Source organism: Callorhinchus milii, unplaced genomic scaffold (assembly GCF_018977255.1).
Source record: "Callorhinchus milii isolate IMCB2004 unplaced genomic scaffold, IMCB_Cmil_1.0 Scaffold5, whole genome shotgun sequence".
NCBI lineage: Eukaryota > Metazoa > Chordata > Chondrichthyes > Chimaeriformes > Callorhinchidae > Callorhinchus > Callorhinchus milii.
The window spans coordinates 58,124,678-58,132,966 of record NW_024704746.1 but is presented as its reverse complement, the minus strand read 5'-3'; the positions used below and the strand labels follow the sequence as shown (position 1 = coordinate 58,132,966).

At 41.0% G+C, this 8,289-nt stretch overlaps 1 non-coding gene across 1 annotated transcript; it reads left to right on the top strand.

Annotated features, from left to right (window-relative positions):
- The first annotated feature begins 5,578 nt into the window (after positions 1–5,578).
- Positions 5,579–5,650, top strand: trnaa-cgc. Its single transcript has one exon. It is a non-coding gene; the product is annotated as a tRNA-Ala (tRNA).
- Positions 5,651–8,289: the final 2,639 nt, after the last annotated feature.

Here is an 8,289-nt window from a genome sequence, read left to right as displayed (position 1 = left end):
CTAGATCCACCACTAGAGCTATCCATTCTTATCCCATCCAATGCCTCTTTCCCACCACTCTTAAATGTTTAAAAAGAAGTCAAAATACTGCAGATAATAATAACCCTTGCATTTGATATAGCGCTTTTCACGTCGGGAGGACGTCCCAAAGCGCTTCACAGAACACACTGTAAAGTGAACTGACTGTATATTTGTGGGCGAACGCGGCAGCCAATTGCGCACAGCAATGTCCCACAAACAGTCATGGATTGAAAATGACCAATTTATTATTGTTTTGTTTTGGAGGGATTATTATTAGGCTCTGTGTGGAGTAAGGAAACTTGCCCAAGGTTTCGCCCTCTGCCTGGAATTGAACTCAGGTCTCTCACTTGCAAAGCGAGTGCTCTAACCACTGAGCTATAGGACAGATGCTGGATATCTGAAATAAAAACAGAATTCGCTGGGAACACTCAGCAGGAAAATTAGTTAATGTTTCAGGTCTGACGAAAGGTCATCGACCTGCAACGTTAATGCACTTTCCTCTCTTTATAGATGCTGCCTGACCTGCTAAGTGTTCCCAGTGACTTCTGTCTTTATTTCATACTCTTTAATGTAGGTTTTCCTTCAAGTATTTATTCAATTCTTTTTTAAAGGCTGTTCTAGAATCAGCTTCGACAACAATTTTCCATAAGGAATTACACATGCTCGTTGTTTAAACAAATCTTTTAAATTCCCCTTTATTCCTGGATCATGGATTGCTAGGACATCACTTGTGCTGTTGGATGTAATTATCACTGACAGAGGTTGTCATTTTCTGGTGGACCTCCATGGAGAGGACACTGTGTCTATTGCTCTCTCTCTCTCTCTCTCTCTTTGCAGCTGCTCTAAGGTTCAAAATGATCTCCAAACAAATGTTAAGGCAATGTGATGTGGTTAACAGACATTTTGACATCAAAAGAACTGCTTCTTAGAAGGGAGGAAAAAAGTAAGTGGTAATGCCTCTTTACCTTTCATCTGCTCTTTTTATATTTCTACTTGAGTAAGCAAAAACTGAAAAAAGAAGAGCATATTTAGAATGCTGTCCAGGTGAATCATATCCCCAGTAACTCTGAACTATATGCTTCTTGCAGCGAATTTAAAGAACAGAGATGATCTTGTCCCCAGACAATAAGCAAGAGCAATGTCCTGACTAGTAACTAGGCTTTCAATATGATACACTAATGGTTTGCAAGGCACTACACCCTAGCTTCTGATAGTCTCTCTTTATGAATGCTATTTTAGGGAAATCTGAAACATTTGTTGGGTGATAATACTAATCCATTCATTCAAAGCTGCTGCACGCAAACCAGAAGCAGATTTATCATTATTTCAATAATATCACTATAACAACAATAATTTACATTTATATAGCAGGTAATAATAATAATATTAATCCTTGCATTTGATATAGCGCCTTAACACATGGTTGTGACTTCTCAAAGCGCTTCACAGAATATACTGTAATGTGAATTGGCTATATTTTGTGGGTGAAACTCGGCAGCCAATTCCAGTGTCCCACAAACAGTCATGGATTTAATGTTTTTTTTTAATGTTTCTTTTTTTTAAGGAATTGTTACCCCTGGAAAACCCATTCACCAACCGGGTTCCTACTTACTGCTAGTTAAACAGAGGTGTGTAGAGTAAGGAAACTTTCCCAACGTTTTGCCCTGCATGGCGAAACATTGTAATTTTTGAAAGTAGTTTTTGAGTGGGACTTGAAGTCTTATCAGCCTGGCTCAGCATCAGCCAATGAGTCAGAAGGTTGTGGGTTCCAGCCCCACATCGGGACATGAACTCACATAGTCTAGTGTCGGGGGTACGTTGCATTATAAGAGGTGCCATCCTTCAGATGAGATGTTAAACCAAGGTCCCGTAAAGATCCCATGGCATTTTTTGAAAAGATAAAGGGAGTTTCTCCTGGTGTTCTGGCCAATAATCCCCTTAAATTAGAAGAAAAGGTCATGTGTTTCATGGCTGTTTGTGGAACATTGTTCATTGTCTTGGCATAATTGGCTGATGTGTTTGTTTACAAATACAAAGTCACTACAATTTTCAGTAAATCCTGTGAAGCACTTTGGGACATCCTTGTGACGTGAAAAGGCACTATACCAAATACAAGAATTATATTATTACAAAGATAGAAATAGAGGGGTGAGACAAAGGGATAGAGGAGGGGACTTCCAGAGGTTACGGGAGTAGGAATTGAAGACGAGGCCAGTAGGAATTGAAGTCCTTAGGTCCTTGGGCCTGAAACCTGAAGGTCCTTAGGACTTTTCAAAATCCTCTACTCTGCATTTGATATTGAAAGAAGCAACAAACACCTCCTCATGTAACTGTCTGTTAGCGAGAGGATTCTCACTGGTTCAGAAATATGAACACAATGCACAACCAATCATTCAAACCCCTTTGTTAGCCATACTTGATAATTGGGAAGTTTGCTATATTTCTTAATAGAATTCCTTAATAAGGAATCTGAGTGAGACTCATCCTGGTGACAGGTGCTACTTCACATCGACCCATGGGAACCTCATGCCTTCTCATTCTAGTTTCAGAATGAAGTTCCTATGGAATTCTGAGAATTTGAGGGGAATTTAAATAATCCTTTTATTTGATGGGATTCTTTATTAGAAAATTCCACAAACTAGATCCCAATGTTCAGCCATCAATTATTTACTTATTACTTGATGATGGGAATTATTCATTCTGCTGCTCGATAATTGCTCTCACAAAAGTTGGACAAGAAATAAGAAAAAAAATAACCATAAACAGGTGTAGTAATGAATCTTTGTCCCTTGTTGCCAGAAAGTTGATAAAGATGACCAAAGCAAATCAAAAAAACTAACTTTATTCCAAGAAACAAACACATTTTAGGCTTATTTCTGTTCTACCTCACAATCCTTTATCAAAAGAATATATTCTGCTACCATCATAGCTTTTCATTCTAAAAATATAATTGCATCGTGATAGCCAAATACAATGATCATCCCTGCAGCTTTATTGGTTACTCTCAAATAAAATTGAACACTATGCACTCCACAGGTTCTGCTTTTAATATCTGTGCAAATGTTACTGCCCTGTCTGTCCTGAATTTTTGTATGATGTCCATGTTAAGCCTATTTTTGTTGGATGATAATAATAATCTTTGCATTTGATATAGCACCTTATCATGTCTATGAGACGTTTCAAAGCAATTCACAGAATATACTGTAAAGTGAATTGACTATATTTTATGGGCGAAACATGGCAGTCAATTGCGCACAACAGTGTCCCACAAACAATTGTGGATTGAAGTTACTCATTTATTATTATTATTTTGTTGTTGAAAGAACTATTACCCCGGAAAAGCGATCCGCCAATTGACTAACAGCCGGGTTCCTACTTACTGCTAAGTAAACAGAGGTGTGTGGAGTAAGGAAACTTGACCAACATTTCACCCTGCCGGGAATTGAACTCAGGTGTCTTGCTTGCGAGGCGAGTGCTCTAACCACTGAGCTACAGGACTCAACGAGCTTCTGAGTGGATCTCGTGAGCATTCCTGTGCTTCTTTACTTGTGCCTACCAGTGCTCCCTCTCCAAAGGTGTAGTCATTTCTGATCTTTTTAAGTCTGACTCAGAAGAAAGCCACCATAGACATTTCCCTGCAGGAGGCTACCTTCACTTTGTTGTCTGTAGAAGTATCAATACAAACCCACTTTGAGTAAAGGTCAACATAACAATATGGACTATTGTCAATTAGAACTGCATCACTGGTGTAAGGTGCTGAAGTTGTCAATAATCTGTTGTGGTTATTAAAATCTTTCATCAAAAGACTATTTGTGATAATGAGCAACAGTTGAGTCAAATTACTGAGCCAAGTGGTCTAAGGCTATGGATCTTCTTTGTCTTAGAGTCAACTGGTCGATCTTTAATTACTTCAAACACATTTATTTAGAGGATTGCATTTTCTGGAGTCTTGGCTACTGTAGTTAGGAGAAAACAAGACTAACATAGAACCAGTGCTTAAGCTGTTATGGTTTACATGGTAACTGGTACAAATATTACCTTAACATTTGATCTATAGTACATAGGAACAAACTTTCATAACATCATCATTATTATAATAAAGAGCATTGATGTTGGACAGAACACAAAGATTGCAGCGCTTACTTCAATGTGAATCAGATTTTGTATTGAAAGAATGAATCAAAGTGTATTTTCAAACTGTTGTTAACAGAGTAAATGTAATGATTGACTGTGTGGCTTAATCTTAATGTGCATATGAGGAATTAGCCCTTGAGTTCTATGTCACATCTACCTATAGAAGAGTTGCTGTGATTAGAATGGAAAATACTAGTTTGATTTCATAGTTCAAATTGTGAGACATGAATGGATTATTGTTGCAAAAATTGTATTGCACAATGCGACAGAAATAATAATTCAAAGAAGAATTAATTGTTGTGTTTTATCTGTTGTAAACCTTACACTAATGGAATTCCAAATTGTTGTAAAGTCACGAAAGAAACAAAGGGGTTTAAAAGATTCTCAGCAGATTTCTTAACTGAATTGATGCATTATCTGAGCAAGTTTAGTGTTATTGACCCTTTCCCTGATTATAGTGCAATGGAAATCACTTAATTTCTTACCCACCCCACCCGATTTTATCAAGAGTGGGCCTTCAGCATTATTCCGGTTGACCGAGACTGATTATTCTTAACATTTTATCAGCAAAACGGAATCAAACTTGTGGCAATTTACCACTGAACCTACTATCTATATTAAATGTGATTAATGATTATTGCATTTGATATAGCACCTTTCACATGTGAAGTGTTAGAATTTACACTTTTTGTATAATGTTAGAATCATAATAGATGTTGCGAACGGGTTAACTTTTAAGTTAAGTGTGTTGTGGGCAGCTGGACTGAAACTCCCTACACGTACACGAGATAACGGGCTGTCTCAAGGACAGTGTGTTTGTGTGTGTGAGGCACGTACACCCCATGAGGTGTTCACGTGAACCCAGCATGATTTCGACCGGGTGATCTAATATCCGCACCATGATTGGATGAATATTGGTATAAGAGTTCCGATAACTTTGTGTACGGGGCCGTCCCGGGTCGCGGAGACAAGGATACGGGAGATGGAGCCGTCCCGGGTCGCGGAGACAAGGATACGGGAGATGGAGCCGTCCCGGGTCGTGGAGACAAGGATACAGAGATGGAAGACTGAGAGCTGGAAACACTAAGACTGAGGATATCAGATGGAAGATTGAAAGCTGTAAGCAAGAAGACTGAAAGCATGAAGAATCAAGCTTGTGTGCTGGAAGGACACAGTGTTGAACTCTTGAACTCGAGATATCTATAGTGGTGTTATTCTGTTATAAGATCTGTTGATTGTACCGGCCTTTGGTCTGACCCATCGGGATATTGGGGAATAACGAACGAATTATAATAAAACAGTCTGATATCTGGTTAGAGGAATTAACGTTATTTCCTTGCAGATTTGGCTGATTTTATTTTCCAACAGAAAGATGCCTCAAAGTGTTTGGCAGTATTTACTGTGGAGTCCTGCAGCTCAGTGGAGTCCTGTAGCTCAGTGGTTAGAGCACTCGCCTCGCAAGCGAGAGACCTGGGTTCGATTCCCGGCAGGATGAAACCTTGGGCAAGTTTCCTTGTTCCTCATGCCTGATAATAATCGCTCAAGAAAAAAAACAATAATAGATTGGTCATTTCAAGCCACGACTGTTTGTGGGGCACTGCTGTGCGCAATTGGCTGCCGTGTTTTGCCCACAAAAAAATACAGTCAATTCACTTTGAGACATCTTGAAGATGTGAAAAGCGCTATATCAAATGGAAGGATTATTATTATCATTATTACCGGAAAGTTCTAGTTACTGTGTATTTTGTGGGCGAATGCAGCAGCCAATTTTTGCACAGCACTATCCCACAAACAGACATGAAGTGAGTGACTCATCTTATTTCTGCTCTAGTCCTGTTTTCTCACTTTTTCCCCACTGTCTGAAATCTGAATTGGTCAATCAAATTATTGCATGTGAAGGCTTTGCCATTGGATTCCAGTGCTATAGGGATGCTAATCATCTTCATCAAGCAGATTGTACCATTCGGTAGTAAAATCACAAGGAAAACAATTGGGGTGATATGAGTTTGCAATGGGCACTGCACTGGTGGTTGTTGCAACCAATTCAGCCAATTAACTAAATCACATTCTCAGGCAGCTGAACACGGTACCCAATGGGCATGCCATTTATAATCATCCAGTCGTCTCCTCTACCATTGTAGTAACCAATCCAGCCATACCAAGTCTCAATCAATTGGAGTGACAACCATCACTTCAGCTTAAAAAATTACAGCCAATATTTGAACCCTTGTCAGTCTGAAAAGTAACAAACAACAACAGCAACTTGCATTTATATAGCACCCTCCATGCCGGGCAGCGTCTCAAAGTGCTTAAAGATGGCAGAGCCCGAGGCCGAGCTGCGGGAGGGGGAAGGTGGCGGTTGAAGAGGAATAGTTTCAGGCACAACCTGAACAACAACAAAATTACATTTGTATAGCGTCTTTCACGTTGGAGAACGTCCCGAGGCCCTGGACAGGCAGAGTTACGGACCCGATCTGAGGGTCAGGGTGTGGGACGGTGGAGGACACGGTGGGAAGCAGGGAGATTGAAAGCACGGTCGAAGAGGAGGGTTTTGAGGTGGATCTTGAAGGTGGCGAGGGAGGGGGCAAGACGGAGGGACTGTTGGATGGAGTTCTAGAGGGTGGGTGCAGAGGGGAGAGCAAGGCGGGGGACATGAAGCAGGCTGGAGCCTGCTGAGCAGAGAGAGCGAACAGGGGGTTAGAAGGTTGGAGAGTAAGGGGAAGCAAGACCGTGGAGGGCTTTGAAGATGAGGACCAGGATCTTGAACTGTATTCTCTATGTGATGGTAAGCCAGTGGAGTTGGGTGAGGATGAGGGTGATAGAGTTGCGGAGGGAGGAGTTGGAGAGGCCGACAAGCAGTGAGTTTGCATAGTCAAGCCTCCATGTAATGAAGGCTGTATGAGGGTTTCGGCGGTCTGCCATGTGAGACAGTGTCAGAGCCGGGCGATATTGTGGAAGTGGAGGGAGTGGGTCATGGCGCAGATGTGGGGTAGAAAGGATAGTTGAGGGTCAAACAAGACCCCAAGATTCCGGACTGGGTTAGCAAGGTGGAGTGTGCAACCATGGATGGTGATGTTGTCAGCGCCTGAGGTGAGGAGGCGCTGATGGAGAGCCTCAGTCTTGTTAACAATCTTGTTGAAGATGGGGAAGGAGAGGGCGAGGCAAAGGGATTGATGGAGGGAGTTCCAAAGTTTCAGGGCATAGTGGCTGAAGGCACGGCCACCGATTGTGGAGCGGAGGATTCGAGGGACACGTAAAAGGCCGGACCCAGTAGAGCAGAGGCAGTGGGTACTGTTGTGGGGAGAGAGAAGGTTAAAGAGATGGGGGAACTTTTTTTAGCTTTTTAACGAGGGATAATTATCATATCACAATTATATTATCATATCCTTGGGTTAAACATGCTAATGTCTACTTTCTAAAGAGACACAACCACACTACAGTATGAAGCGCTTCATTTTCTTGCTAATTTTCAGTGCTGTTTAACAATAAATAATCTTAGTAATCCCTACGTTTGAATAGAGCGCCTTTCATTTCAGGAGGATGTCACAAAGCGATTCTCTGATATGTTGTAATGTGTAGTGACTGTTTATTTTGTAGATGAACATGAGAACCAATGTGATCACAGCATTATCAAACAAACAGACATGAAGTGAATGACTAATTTTATCTGGGGAATTGTTGGCCAGAACACCGAGAGAAACTCTGTTCTTGTTTTGAATAGTGCCATGGGATCTTTAACATCCACCTGAACAGGCAGGCAGATCCTTGGTTTCACATTTATCCAATAGACGGCACCCTCAACATAGCAGCGATCCCCCAGCACTGAATTGGATTGTCAACTTCCAACTATATGAGTTCAAAGTCCTGACCTAGGGTTTGAATCCACAACCTTTTGACTCAGAGGCGCGAGTTCTATCAACCGAGCCAGACTGCAAAGAACATTTTCAAACAATGTGCACCAAGCATCTATTATCATTTACTTACATGAATGTTTGGCAAAGCATAAGATGGAGAGAGTCTCATTTGGCAGAGATAGAAACATTTAGAAAAACATGCTTTGAACAGATCTTCTTGGTTCCACCAGACCTTGCAACGTGTTTCTGGGGAATTCTATTATACTTCTTTTGTAATTGT